Source organism: Lepidochelys kempii, chromosome 3, assembly GCF_965140265.1.
Source record: "Lepidochelys kempii isolate rLepKem1 chromosome 3, rLepKem1.hap2, whole genome shotgun sequence".
In the NCBI taxonomy this organism is placed as follows: domain Eukaryota; kingdom Metazoa; phylum Chordata; order Testudines; family Cheloniidae; genus Lepidochelys; species Lepidochelys kempii.
The window spans coordinates 99,286,972-99,302,580 of record NC_133258.1 but is presented as its reverse complement, the minus strand read 5'-3'; the positions used below and the strand labels follow the sequence as shown (position 1 = coordinate 99,302,580).

General features: G+C 46.1%; 1 protein-coding gene across 3 annotated transcripts in view; it reads right to left on the bottom strand.

Annotated features, from left to right (window-relative positions):
* TMEM200A (transmembrane protein 200A) overlaps positions 1 to 13,776 on the bottom strand; it is an 83,032-nt gene extending 69,256 nt beyond the window's left edge. For 2 of the 3 annotated variants that reach the window (XM_073337292.1, XM_073337294.1), the window contains exons 1-2: positions 13,498 to 13,776; positions 12,546 to 12,963 (exon numbers count right to left, since the gene is read on the bottom strand). The gene's annotated coding sequence lies outside the window, so the exon portion shown is untranslated. The remainder of the gene's footprint in view (positions 1 to 12,545; positions 12,964 to 13,497) is intronic. The other variant, XM_073337295.1, reaches the window with a different exon arrangement.
* Positions 13,777 to 15,609: the final 1,833 nt, after the last annotated feature.

Sequence of the window (15,609 nt, the reverse complement as noted above, 5' to 3'; positions counted from 1 at the left end):
TTAGGGTTGCCAACTTTGTAATACTTAAAAACTAAACATTACATCAGGAGTGCCTGAACCTCCCCTAGCCCTTCCCCCTGAAGCCCCATCCCCAGTTTGCTCCTCTTCTCCCCTCCTGCACTGCTCGCTGCTCTCCCCTTCTTTCCACCCCCACACCAGCCCGCCTGGGAAGGGACTCACCCACAGAGCCCAACGCAGGTAGCTGCAGCTGCCCAACCGCAGGTAGGAGGCAGCCCTGCCTGAGTAGGGGCTGGCACGGGTGATGAGCCAGCACCTCCCTACCTCCCCCTCCTGCAGTAACCGGACTTTTGGCATCTTTCTGGCAGACTTTTGGCAGAGACGGGCTCCACCTTACGAAGAGAGGGAAGAGCATCTTTGCAAGCAGGCTGGCTAACCTAGTGAGGACGGCTTTAAACTAGGTTCACCAGGGGAAGGAGACCAAAGCCCTGAGGTAAGTGGGAAAGCGGGATACCGGGAGGAAGCACAGGCAGGAATGTCTGTGAGGGGAGGGCTCCTGCCTCATACTGGGAATGAGGGGCGATCAGCAGGTTATCTCAAGTGCTTATATACGAATGCACAAAGCCTTGGAAACAAGCAGGGAGAACTGGAGGTCCTGGTGATGTCAAGGAATTATGACGTGATTGGAATAACAGACTTGGTGGGATAACTCACATGACTGGAGTACTGTCATGAATGGTTATAAACTGTTCAGGAAGGACAGGCAGGGCAGAAAAGGTGGGGGAGTAGCACTGTATGTAAGGCAGCAGCATGACTGCTCAGAGCTCCGGTACGAAACTGCAGAAAAACCTGAGTGTCTCTGGATTAAGTTTAGAAGTGTGAGTAACAAGAGTGATATAGTGGTGGGAGTCTGCTATAGACTACTGGACCAGGGGGATGAGGTGGATGAGGCTTTCTTCCGGCAGCTCGCAGAAGCTACTAGATCGCACGCCCTGGTTCTCATGGGTGACTTTAATTTTCCTGATATCTGCTGGGAGAGCAATACGGCAGTGCATAGACAATCCAGGAAGTTTTTGGAAAGCGTAGGGGACAATTTCTTGGTGCAAGTGCTAGAGGAGCCAACTAGGGGGGGAGCTTTTCTTGACCTGCTGCTCACAAACCGGGAAGAATTAGTAGGGAAAGCAAAAGTGGATGGGAATCTGGGAGGCAGTGACCATGAGTTGGTTGAGTTCAGGATCCTGACGCAGGGAAGAAAGGTAAGCAGCAGGATACGGACCCTGGACTTCAGGAAAGCACACTTTGACTCCCTCAGGGAACGGATGGGTAGGATCCCCTGGGAGACTAACATGAAGGGGAAAGGAGTCCGGGAGAGCTGGCTGTATTTCAAGGAATCCCTGTTGAGGTTACAGGGACAAACCATCCCGATGTGTCGAAAGAATAGTAAATATGGCAGGCGACCAGCTTGGCTTAATGGTGAAATCCTAGCGGATCTTAAACATAAAAAAGAAGCTTACAAGAAGTGGAAGATTGGACAAATGACCAGGGAAGAGTATAAAAATATTGCTCGGGCATGTAGGAATGAAATAAGGAGGGCCAAATCGCACCTGGAGCTGCAGCTAGTGAGAGATGTTAAGAGTAACCAGAAGGATTTCTTCAGGTATGTTGGCAACAAGAAGAAAGCCAAGGAAAGTGTGGGCCCCTTAATGAATGAGGGAGGCAACCTAGTGACAGAGGATGTGGAAAAAGCTAATGTACTCAATGCTTTTTTTGCCTCTGTCTTCACTAACAAGGTCAGCTCCCAGACTGCTGCGCTGGGCATCACAACATGGGGAATAGATGGCCAGCCCTCTGTGGAGAAAGAGGTGGTTAGGGACTATTTAGAAAAACTGGACATGCACAAGTCCATGGGGCCGGACAAGTTGCATCCGAGAGTGCTAAAGGAACTGGCGGCTGTGATTGCAGAGCCATTGGCCACTATCTTTGAAAACTCATGGCGAACGGGGGAAGTCCCAGATGACTGGAAAAAGGCTAATGTAGTGCCAATCTTTAAAAAAGGGAAGAAGGAGGATCCTGGGAACTACAGGCCTACTACAGGGACTACAGGGACTCACCTCAGTCCCTGGAAAAATCATGGAGCAGGTCCTCAAAGAATCAATCCTGAAGCACTTACATGAGAGGAAAGTGATCAGGAACAGTCAGCATGGATTCACCAAGGGAAGGTCATGCCTGACTAATCTAATCGCCTTTTGTGATGAGATTACTGGTTCTGTGGATGAAGGGAAAGCAGTAGATGTATTGTTTCTTGACTTTAGCAAAGTTTTTGACACGGTCTCCCACAGTATTCTTGTCAGCAAGTTAAAGAAGTATGGGCTGGATGAATGCACTATAAGGTGGGCAGAAAGTTGGCTAGATTGTCGGGCTCAACAGGTAGTGATCAATGGCTCCATGTCTAGTTGGCAGCCGGTGTCAAGTGGAGTGCCCCAGGGGTCGGTCCTGGGGCCAGTTTTGTTCAATATCTTCATAAATGATCTGGAGGATGGTGTGGATTGCACTCTCAGCAAATTTGCGGATGATACTAAACTGGGAGGAGTGGTAGATACGCTGGAGGGCAGGGATAGGATTCAGAGGGACCTAGACAAATTGGAGGATTGGGCCAAAAGAAATCTGATGAGGTTCAATAAGGATAAGTGCAGGGTCCTGCACTTAGGACGGAAGAACCCAATGCACAGCTACAGACTAGGGACCGAATGGCTAGGCAGCAGCTCTGCGGAAAAGGACCTAAGGGTGACAGTGGACGAGAAGCTGGATATGAGTCAGCAGTGTGCTCTTGTTGCCAAGAAGGCCAATGGCATTTTGGGATGTATAAGTAGGGGCATAGCGAGCAGATCGAGGGACGTGATCGTCCCCCTCTATTCGACATTGGTGAGGCCTCATCTGGAGTACTGTGTCCAGTTTTGGGCCCCACACTACAAGAAGGATGTGGATAAATTGGAAAGAGTCCAGCGAAGGGCAACAAAAATGATTAGGGGTCTGGAACACATGACTTATGAGGGGAGGCTGAGGGAACTGGGATTGTTTAGTCTGCAGAAGAGAAGAATGAGGGGGGATTTGATAGCTGCTTTCAACTACCTGAGAGGTGGTTCCAGAGAGGATGGTTCTAGTTCTCTCAGTGGTAGAAGAGGACAGGACAAGGAGTAATGGTCTCAAGTTGCAGTGGGGGAGGTTTAGGTTGGATATTAGGAAAAACTTTTTCACTAGGAGGGTGGTGAAACACTGGAATGCGTTGCCTAGGGAGGTGGTGGAATCTCCTTCCTTAGAAGTTTTTAAGATCAGGCTTGACAAAGCCCTGGCAGGGATGATTTAATTGGGGATTGGTCCTGCTTTGAGCAGGGGGTTGGACTAGATGACCTCCTGAGGTCCCTTCCAACCCTGATATTCTATGATTCTATGATCTGGTAGTAGATCTGACCGGACTTTCCAGTCGAAAACCAGGCACCTAGCCACCCCAGTTGGGGTGGGGGCAGCACAGTGTTGCTAGTGCTAAAGTCAAAAAACCTGTTTCTTCTCCATTCCCTATACTCCCCCTAGTGGTGCCCAGAGTGGAGCGTCTGTGGAAAGAGGAGGTAGAATCATCCAGCTGCCTCAGGGCCTTGCTGGCAGAAAGAAAAAAGGGAACAGCTTGAGGACTGGGAGGATGGAACATGGCGGGGGGGAAGACAAGTTGGGGAGATGGGCGGCTCCCTGGAGTCCTGGTTATCCCTTGAATATGTATCCCGTCATGTCAAGGTTCCTTCCCCGCTCTGAGCTCTAGGGTACAGATGTGGGGACCTGCAAGAAAGAATCCCTAAGCTTATTCTTTCCAGCTTAGGTTAAAAACTTCCCCAAGGTACAAACTTTGCCTTGTCCTTGAACCGTATGTTGCCGCCACCAAGCGTTGAAACAAAGAACAGGGAAAGAGCCCACTTGGGGACATCTTCCCCCAAAATATCCCCCCAAGCCCTACACCCCCTTTCCTGGGGAGGGCTTGATAAGCATCCTTACCAATTTGTACAGGTGTACGCAGACCCAAACCCTTGGATTTTCAGAACAATGAAAAAATAAATCAGGTTCTTAAAAAGAATTTTAATTAAAGAAAAGGTAAAAGAATCACCTCTGTAAACTCAGGATGGTAAATACCTTACAGGGTAATCAGATTCAAAACAGAAAATCCCTCTAGGCAAAACATTAAGTTACAAAAAGACACAAAAACAGGAATATATATTCCATCCAGCACAGCTTATTTTACCAGCCATTAAACAAAAGGAAATCTAATGCATTTCTAGCTAGATTACTTACTAACTTAACAGGAGTTGTGAGGCTGCATTCCTGATCTGTTCCCGGCAAAAGCATCACACAGACAGACGAACCCTTTGTTCCCCCCACTCCAGATTTGAAAGTGTCTTATCCTCTCATTGGTCATTTTGGGCCAGGTGCCAGCGAGGTTACCTTAGCTTCTTAACCCTTTACAGGTGAAAGGGTTTTGCCTCTGGCCAGGAGGGATTTTATAGCACTGTATGCAGAAAGGTGGTTACCCTTTCTCTAATATTTATGGCACCTTATTATTTCCAATAAGTCCGTTTCCTCTTAAACCTCAGGTCTCTAATTACATTCCCCCTCGAGTCCCTGTTCTCCTGGGATTAGTGGCGACTTGTGGGTCCCTCTACACAGTATCAGTGTGAGTAAAGCTTTCCACACCTGGGTTGAGTTAGGTGCACAGAAACAAGCTCATCCATATTACTGAAACATGTCAAGGTGAAAGCTATTGCTATTGTAAATGTGCTTTAGTAGTCTGGCATTACATTAATTGCAGTGATATATAAATATTGATTTACCCAAACTGATGGAAAGGTGGGGCCTGAGCTTACTTGTTTTGATAGAAGTTGGACTTTATTGTAAAATGTTTAAGAGTCACTGGTCTGTACTGCAGTTTTTAAGGCTTTGAGTCCTAACAAATCATGGATGAATTTTAAATATGGGAATAAATTTGAATAATTGGAAATTCATCTCACTCATGACAATATTCAACTATTGGTCATATTGCTCATGTGTTTTAGCATGTAAAACCTTTGGGCAAGATGAACCATTTAGAGTAGGAGTGGTAAAGATCCAGAATGCAGGTCAAGTGGATAAGTTTAAAAGCATGCTACTGAAAGAATGACCAAACATCTTTTTTATATTTTTAGTTTAATATTTAGTAAATTTTAAGTGACAACATTAATTGGATATAAACTTGTTCTCCAATAACAGTCTACTGCTTACAAATAAGCAGAGATATTCATGTGGAAACATTCAGGCTCATAAGGGGGAGAGGGGGATGGGTTTAAAAAAAAAATCACATCCTGGCAATAGTGATATCACACCAAACATAAAAGTTAAGTTTTTTAAAAGGCCTCCTAATTAATCTGGTTTTGTAATGATTTAAACGAATAAAAACTTGGGTTATAAATAGTTATAAATTCCTGGAATTCTCTGAATTCCCTCCTGTTGTGGAAGGAATCCTTACAGTTGTCATTGTAAAAGTTCTAAAAGCCCTATTCTGGTTTCATATTTTATTTATGAGCGTATATACAACAAACCCTACCGTGGGTCTTCAGTGGTGTTTTAACCTGGAACCTTCAGGACCAAAGTACATACCTTTGCCACCTGAGCTAAAACAGTAAGTCCATTAACTGATGGCACTATGAGGTTGTTTTCCTCTATATACCTCAGCCACTAGGTGTAGAGGCAACACATACTTTACAAGCATGCTAACACAAACCCTAATGCAGTATACACAAATTTTTAAAACTCAACCTCAGATTGCCTCTTTCTATGGAGGATGCCAAGATGGCAATCCTGAGGTGCTCCGTCCCCCTTCCCTTATGAAACAGCAGGTAAGAAGCAGCAAATTCATAAAAGTAGAATTTTCTGTTCTTTCTTGATTGTTTTTTCACTGAGCGGTTGTGATGGAAAGTAGCTTCAGTTATTTTCTGTATTTTTATGAATAGGTTATTGTAAAGGAGCATAGAAACGGCTGCCAGGCACAGCAGGGGTTAAAGAAAACCTGTGGGTTCAGCTAGCCCTACCCCATTATACCTGCAGCCAATGCCAGGCCTGGAAGGGGGAGAAAAGCAGGGAGCCCCCCCTCAGCCAGGAGCTGACCGGCAAAGAGGAAGGAGCTCTCTCTGTGCCAGCCAGCCAATGCAGCCACTGGAATCAAGTAAGTCTTCCCCTGTCAGGGGGAATCTACCGCCAAGCCCCAACTGTGGGGAAATTGGACTAGCAGGGCCATGCCTCAAACTAAAGGACTTACAATAGGGAGCAGCTCAAACAGGTCTTAAACCCTGCCCCCGCCCCCCCCACACACACACACAGCTGGGAGCAAGATCCATCTCCCCTGTCTAGGGGTGTGAGTGGCCCAGGACTCTGAGCCAGGACCTGAGGGAAAGGAGGGCAGGTCCCTCCCCGCCCCAACCAACGATCTAGGAGCTAGGCTGCCCGGCTACTGAAGGCCCTATCACAGTTATATAAAAAAATATTTTATTTGGTCAATATGCATACGTGAAACCCTAGGGATGAAATCCTGATCCCTTTGAGGTCAATAGGAGCTTTGGCACTAACATTAGCGAGGCCAGAATTTCACCATGGAACTCCAAAAACAATTTAGAAAAATACTTTCATTAATTTTTCACTTCTTTTAACTGGGGGAAATGGTCACACTTTCAGCAAACTGAATGAGTGAGTAAGATTCCAACAAGGGGTATTAATAATAAAAAAATATATATGGAAATGTACAATAGGAGCCTGAAATGCCACTCATGGCAAAGGCCTCATGAGGTTTGTAAAGATACTCCACACACACAAAAAAATGTATTTTGTTGCTTTACTTTCTACAACTCCATTCTTTGAGCTTATGTTAGGCCCTCTACTACATCAGGGAATCCTGTTGCAGTGTACTTTCTCCCCAGGGCTCCAGCTCTGGGAAAGTGGGATTTATCTTGACTAGTCCTCTACTGCAGCAAACACCTAATTCTGCTCCTTTCTAGCACCCTCTTCTGCCAGTGGGAGCATGGATACAGAGAAACAATATCCACCTCCTTCCCCAAGGCAGAGTAGTGACGAGCAGAAAAGGACTCAGGAAAAAAAATTTCTCTATACAGAATTATATTGTTACAGAATTATCTCTATAGAACTGCATGATTTTCAACCAACCATCGTATTCCTCCCAACACTACTGCTGTGTAAAGACACAACACTGTAAATCAGAATCACTGCTCTGTGCTCATGATTCCTTCTCATTGGCCGTTGTACCTACTTTCAATGCAGAATTGCAGGCTGCCGGTAGTTCTTTAATACTTTTTTACAAGACTGTCATCTCCTGTTGCCAGATGTATACCAAAGTTAAATCAAGGCCTTTATGAAAAGTAAGCATTTAGGAAAAACCAAGAGGTTTAGATTCAAAGGAGGAGACCCTGATCTTGTGACAATATTCAGTTATAACAACTTGATTTCATTTATAGTAAATGAATGATATAAAATGCTTTGGAGACTACTTCTGCTATCATGTTCACGTGAGTGGTCTCCACCAAGATTGACTGAGAATAAGAGCAACGTGTGTATACGTACTGAATTTAGTCATGTGTGGAAATGAATACTGCTGCAATAGAATGACAGTTACTTGCAGTACCATTAGTGTGAATTTCACCCAAGGCATGGGGGACTAGCAGAAAGTACTCCACACCACTTATGCTCCATATAAAGAAAGAGGAAGGATACACAACAGCCTGCACAACTGGTGAGAGGAGCTGCTGCTGCTATAGCACACAATAGCTATTACCAGCAGGAGAGTGGGGTGGGAGGAGGTATTTTTTCATGCTTTGTGTGTATATAAGATCTTCTAAACTTTCCACAGTATGCATCCGATGAAGTGAGCTGTAGCTCACAAAAGCTTATGCTCAAATAAATTGGTTAGTCTCTAAGGTGCCACAAGTATTCCTTTTCTTTTTGCGAATACAGACTAACATGGCTGTTACTCTGAAACATAGCACACAATAAGTCTCTACAGGATCCTCACTCATTGATCCCAGGTAAAAGAGGATTTAACCATCCAACCTAGTCTGCACTCCACTTGCATTCTTTCTCCTCTTTCTCCTCCTGCAGGTGCATAGTGCGTCCACCAGTTTCTACCATTTATTTTGGTCTTGTGCTGGTCTGTTCAGGCTTCTAAGTGTCATGTTGATAGATCTGGTTTCTGTCTCTATTATTCTGCATAATGTTTCTCTAGGTCACCCTCTTTCTCTCTTTCCAGGTAGTGTCCATCTTATCAATTGCCCCGGAAGTTGTACTGGTGGAATCCTTAAAGTTTATCCTAAATATGTCCATTGTCACGTTTTTTTATATCATGTTTGATATTTTACATTGGTTTGCTCTAGAATTTCCAGTGTAGCAAGAAACTTTCTGATGGATGGACTCTGAAGATCATCTGCAGGCATTTATTTTAGAATGAATAAATATTCTTATCAATTTCTGTAGTAATTTCCATGTCTCTCTTCCATAAAGGAAAACAAACACAATCCTCATATTAAAAATTCATATTTTTGAGTCTGTCAATCATACTACTTTTCCAGATCTTTTCAGGTTTATGAAAGTAGTTTATGCTGGAGGATAAGCAACAAATATCAAAAGCAGCAGTGTCACCTATCTAGAGAGTAAGACGTGCAGCGATGATAAAATGATTTACTACTTCTAGTGTTTCTTCATTTCTTCTAATGGTTACTTTTGGAACATTGATACCATATATTGTCTTCCCCTTGTGGATGAATAAGCCAACTTGTATCACTGTTATCTGCCAAAAGCTAGATCTTTTCTTCAATTAAGCAACGTGTTGAACTAAACAGGACAACATCATCCTCAAAACGGAGGTCAACCAACTATGCATTATCGTTTGCCCCAAAAATTCCTTATTTGTGTCCTCATTTGTTATTTTCCTCATGACATACTCAGTCACCAGTACAAACAGTAGTGACGACATAGTATACCCTTGCCTTCCTCCAACTGTCACTGCAAACCATTGGCTGATGTCACCATCTCTGGCTGCACATCCAGTATTAACATATGGTCTTTGATAATTCTTAATTATTTTTGCGGGTATTCCACAGTATTGCATGATTTTCCAAAGACTGTCTTTGTGTATAATGTCAAAAGCCATCTGCACTCAACCCTTTTATACAGCAATATGGTCTGCACATCATCTCAGTGGTCCACTTGCAAAGAACCTGATCACTCGGGCATTATTTGGGTAGAGGGTATTTCATCCTTAATGAACAGCTGAAATTTTCTCTTAAATATTTTCTTATTTTACAAGAAGGTATGAGACATACAGAGTACTCATTAACAGAGGGAATTCAGACAGTTGCTACATTTCTGACTGTCTTAAAGAATGCGCCCATTGTATGCACTAGCCACCCAGATGATAACAGTGGTGTTTTGATTTTGATTTTGATCAATAGTGTTTTGATTTTGTTTAAAAAAAAAATTGCACGCTATTCTTTCAGAAATATGCAGATTTCTAATTCTGATGGTTTTGGATTTTAACTTTTATTAGTGATTTAGAGTCAGTTATCCAGTTAATGAGACACCGTGGCTGACAAAGTATCAGAGTTGTATAATAATAGGGATACTAGAATTTCTACCCATTCTTTTCTATCCCATAAAATACCCAGAATTCAGCTCCATGTAGACACACAAGTCCACTCACACAGATCTAATTTCAGTACCAGAGCCTTAGATTATGAACTCTTTGGGGCAAGGGCCATGCTTTATGTGTTTGTACATAAACTAGCACAACAACCCTCCAATCCTTATTAGGACCTGCCATAATATAAATATTAAATAGTGATTTTAAAATATGTAAACATTGGTTAGATGATTAATCTTTGCTTTTGTCCCCCCACTTTTTTTCTGGTTAGCTCAGTTATTTATTCTCTCTTTTCTTTGTTTGGTTAAAAACAAAAACAAAAAAGCAACCCCAAATCTTAACAGGGAAGACCAGAGATGTATGCAACCTAGGGTCCATTTCTGCTTCTACTGCAGTCAATTGCAAGACTCCTGGTGTCTTCAGTGGGGCAGGATCGAGTCCCTACTGAATAAAGTAACTGCACTGCTTACAAAATACATCAGAAGGATTAAAACAACATGTATGACACCAAAATATTACTATTAAATATCACATCAAGCTCTCATATCAGCCAAGTCCTCCAGTCCTTACTCAAGCAAAACTCCCACTGACTCCTGTCATATTACCATGTAAATCCAAGGAAATGGAAACATACCTCAGTGAAAAGAAAAGGAGTACTTGTGGCACCTTAGAGACTAACCAATTTATTTGAGCATGAGCTTTCGTGAGCTACAGCTCACTTCATCGGATGCATCCGATGAAGTGAGCTGTAGCTCACGAAAGCTCATGCTCAAATAAATTGGTTAGTCTCTAAGGTGCCACAAGTACTCCTTTTCTTTTTGCGAATACAGACTAACACGGCTGTTACTCTGAAACATACCTCAGTGAATTAGGGCTTGATTCTGCAAGGGGCTGGGAACTCTGGCCATGATCCAAAGCACATAAACAAGCACATAGGTGCATTAAAATCAATGGGACTACAAACGTATGTAAAGTAATAAGCCCCACCACAGCCAGCAGTAGGGATTGAACCTGGGACTACTTGTGTAATTACAGGTCAGTACACGGTTAAATGCTTTGCTGGATCAAGCCTGGATTGCTCAGTACCTTGCAGGACTGAACCCTGACTGTTTTAATCTGATTATAGAGCTTTCAGTGAAAGTAAAATAACCCTTAGATTCTGACAAATTTATAATGGGTAAAATCATCAGTTGTAGCTCACTTCTGTTCAAGTACAGCAATCTTACTACACTAAACTCAGTGAGTCAGTATCCCTTTAGCAATATTGCACTTTCACGCTGACTCTAACAAATGAGCAACAAGTAAAATATGTTTCTATGCCAACAACCTACAAATTACATATGATTTTATTCTCCAAATTACTAATCTATCTAAGGCATTTTACCTGCCCGTATGGATTGTTGTTTTCTGCTAAAGTCAAAAGACTAATTGTCCCATAATTATATTCAAAGTATTTTGCTACAAGTAAATGCTACTGGCAACGTACACACTAAAATGTTCCAAACTTAGAACAACATCGCAGTATTTCCAAATTATTCAACTACAGTTTCTATACAATGAAAACATAATTTACTGCTTTTAAAGTTTCTACATTTTGCGTAGAGTATTTTAGAAACAAAGAAAGGGGAAATTTGATGGGGCTTTTTTCCTTTCTAGGTATTGATACGGCTCCCATCACTTTATGAGAATGCCTTTTATTTACAGCAAAATAAGAAAACAATCACTTCTGTGTCAATCTAGACCCAAGGTAAATCACAAAAGAGGAAACCTATTATAACAGAATTTTATTGAACCATATAATCCTCATCCTTTAAAAGCATAGTAATAAAATGCAAATCTCTCTCATTTTGCAACTGGTTGTTTTGCAACTGGTGTTATACCAAAAGACAAATTAAGGGAATTATCTCCTCTTCAAACAGTAAAGACACTTATTTTGTATATTTAACTATTGAATAAAATATACTTTGCCAAGAACTTAAATGAATATACAATAATTCTGTATCAACATACTGCATAATAATGAATGAAAAAATTAACCTCTTCAATCCTAAAATATTGGCTAGATGAGTGTTTTCAATTCTGCAGAGCAACATATGGATTGACTTCTATGTAACTATTGTTACTTTATATTTCTTCCTAGGCACAATAATTATCAATTAACCCTCAAAACTGTACCTATAGTCTCCTTTAGGAACATAGTTACTAATAAGCTTCTGTCCACTGTAGTCAGTTATGTATCGATGTAAGGAAACAATACAGTCCCCTTGGTAGTTTCCATCTGTCTCTCACCAATAATCAGTACACCACCATTTCTGTCAAAGCAAACATAAAGCTAAACAAAAATCAAAGTTCTCTACAAATAAACACGAACAGGCAAACTAGCCTTGGGGAAAGCACAACCGTTTTGATTCCACTCCTCACTAGCGACTCCTGCCACTGAGTCGATCGCAGCCTGTGAAGTATTTCAGAATTGTGAGACCACAACAAAGGAGGGTGTAGCAGCTGCAAGGAGACCGGCAGCCTCCACCATGCTAAAGATCCTATTTAGGAGGCAGAGAGTTTATGGAGGGTGAGAATTGTATTTCGGTCTTCCCACCATGCCCCCCTCTCCTGCCCCAGGTTAGCGCAGTGAGTTGAAGGAAGGGGTGTCTCTCTTTCCTTCTTCCCAGCTTTGTAGAGTTTCACGGATAGGCAGAACAGGCGCTGAGTTGCTCTCCCTACCCCGTGTCTCCCCTGCCTGGAGAGCTCAGATCTGTGCCTCTCTTCCGAAGTCACGCCTGACTGACTTGGGAGGGTGCGGCGTGTACATGGCTCTCTGGACAGGGAGGGCGGGGGAGGAGAAGGTTGGTTAAGACCCCACCACCTCCCATACCTGCAGTGACTGTGCGAGGTCTCAGCCGCTCCGGCTGCTTCCCTGCTCCCAAGCGAACTCCGGGGCTGCTCGGCGCCTACGCGGGAGCATCAGCCCTCTTCAGAGAGGCGGGGGCGACTCAGCGGGTGGCTGGGCAGCCGATTGCCTGGCCCTTTCCCAGCACCATCCTGAGAGCGACCCGGGCCGAGGGAGCCATGCTGGGGGGCGCGTGTGGCGGAGAGGCCGGGGGCGGCTGCAGGACACTTATTCCTGGCCCAGGGAGGCGGCTCGCCGTCCGGGAGCTGCGCGGCCAGCCAGAGGTTGCTGCCTCCCGCTCATCCCTGGGCACCGAGGAGACGCCATGGCCCCGGGCTCCCGGACCGCAGCGCGAGCGGGGGCGCCTCGGCTGCTGCTGCTGCAGCCGGGACTCATCCGTCAGCTGGAGAGGGGGAGAGACAAGCGGGAAAGTTTTCAGCTGCCGGCTGCAGAGCGTGCGGCGCCGCCCCACCCCCGCGGGAGCTCCCGCAAACGCGGCCCACCGGCCGGCCAGCCACCCACACCGCCGCGCCCGGCGCACGGCCCGCGCCCAGCCCCTCACGCCCGCCGCTTCCAGCCCCGGGGGCGCGGCCCAGCCTGCCTGCCGCTAACTTTCACCTCCCAGCCTGCAACCCGCCTCCGCAGAAACCAGCCCCCAGCTGGCCCCCGGAGAGCCGGGGCGACAGCGGGGCGGGCCAGGGACCCCAGCGCCCTTGGGGACAGGAACAAAGCTCCTAGCTGGGAGCAGGGACCCCGCAGCCCCTAGCCCGGGATAAGGGCGAGGCCAACGCTGGGAGAGGGCGGGGACCGCACAGGACCCCTGGGCAGGGACAGGATCCCTTAGGCGGGTGGGGCACAGGGCCGCCCAGAGCTAGGCACAGGGACAGAGAGCCCCCGGGAGGGACAGGCGGGGTCCCGGCCCCAGCCCCTTTCTTACCTCCCTGCTGCAAGAGGAAAGGCGAGTCAGTAAGTTTCTCCGTTCCCCGAAGAGCCCGGGAATCCCCGCGGCTCCCCCGCACGGTGCCTGCCCTCCTCCTCTCCCGGCTGCTTTGCGAGATCTCCGGGAGCAGCGAGCGGTGTGCAGGGCGCTCGGCCCCTCGTGCCTCCTCTCCTTCCCCCGGCGGGGCGCTGCGCCCTGGGGCCGGTCTGCCAGACTGCCGAGATCCCGGCGGCTCCGAGCCCCAGCTAGCCGGGCGGGGGAGGAGGAGGAGGAGGAGGAGGAGGAGTCGCCGCAAGGAGAGACACTGATCCGGCAGGAAAGAGAGGAGGAGGGCGCAAGTGTAAGGGGCTTGTGTTGGAGGGGAGCTCTGTGCGTATGTGTCACTTGCATTCACACATTGCAGCTACGTGCTACAGTGGGAATGCCCGTGTCTTTGGGAACAGGCAGGAGCGGTGCAGGGGAGACCATCTGCGGAATTTCCCGAGGAAGAGAAAAGTGGTCCCACCCAGCCAGCTGCTAGGGAGCCGGGTGGGATTCGCTCTTGCACCCTGACTCCCAGTTGCATGTCTGTACGTGCAGGACACTGGCTCTTAAAACTAGTGGCAAATAACCTCCCGGGAAGAGATAAAACAATAACGAAGAGGAAGGAGCATGAAAGGATTCCCTTTAATAATTTATATCTAACCGCGGTTTTATGACTCTGCTTTTTGGGTTGTTGGCTGTCCGTCCCCCATGCCCCGTGTCCAGTCAGAGGCTTCACAACTCAGCCTAACTCCAGTGTGGGATCTCACCAGGTCTACCCTCTGGTTTCTTCCAGGGTTAGGAGGGCTTGTGAGAAGTGGAGTTTTAACCCTCACAACTTTCGGTTTTTGTGGGAGAGAGACTATCAACTTAAATAGTCACATTTCTGTCTGAACGTTTTTTTAATCTGCTATTGCCACAAGCAACACCGTGACTGTGAATGCAAGATGACAGAACAAATTGCTTGAGCATTTGATAGCACTTCGGTGTATGGCAGTTTAGTTAATGGGTTTCCTCTGTTATTTGGGTGAGTCACTTAAGAACAAAGGTGAGAAAAAAATTTAAAAGGGGAAAATGTAACTGCAAAACCACAAAAAGTGACAGACAGGCTAGCCGCATAGGTGCCAGGGCAGAAGCCGCAGGCTTAGAGAAGACCCTCCCTTGATACCCTGCTCCCCCTCAGAAGTGGGATATCTTCCATAATGATCACATCCTGTGGAAAGTGTGAGGACAGGAATGATTATTAGGCCCACCCTACAGTGCTGGCTCTCCCCAAGTGCTCAAGAGCCATGTGCACAGTGTACAGCAGGGTCCAGGAACAGTGATTTACCCTGTCCCTGTGGCTACTCACCATTTTGGGGGTCTTGCGGCTCATGTGTGCTTGCCTGGGGTCAGCTAGTTCGTGACAGGTGTGTGAGTACTGGCTGTGTTTTAAAGCACTGAAACAGTGTTGTCTGTGTTGCAAACAATACTGTTTCTGTAAAATGCTGCATTTAAACTTCACAGAGATGACCTTGGGAACGCAGCCTCCCTCTTTGTTGTCAGCGGCAGAACGGCTGCAGAGAATTAGAAAACGTCCAAGAAGAATTAAGGAGGACTTTATATGTGAGGTTATGATGCACTCCGCTGCTGAGAAAAAAGAATTGAAGGAGTGGCAGGACAGTAAGAAGAAGGACCGAAAGGAGAATGCGGCACACCAGAAAGAAGTCACGGAACAGCTCTTAACAGTTATGAAGCGCCAAGCAGACACGCTCCAGGCGATACTAGCTCTTCAAACCAAGCAGCTCCACGCCCGCCCTCCCCTGCAGCTTCTGTCGCAAAGCTCTTTCCCATGTGCCCCCCCTCTCACCGCCAAACACACTGCTATCAACCTCCTGGCTCCATTCTCTATCCGCAGCATTCCACTCCTCCCTCCTCACAGTCCAGCACTGTGGACTCCCACTACCCACTGCACTCAAGACCCATCCCTCTGCAGTTTGGCCCTGCTGAAGTCCAGCACCCACTGCATCGTACTCTAAAGGAGAAGGTTGGGTATGATCCCTGGACATACACAAATCTGTAGCCATCCTGGGACCCCTCCTCCTCTTG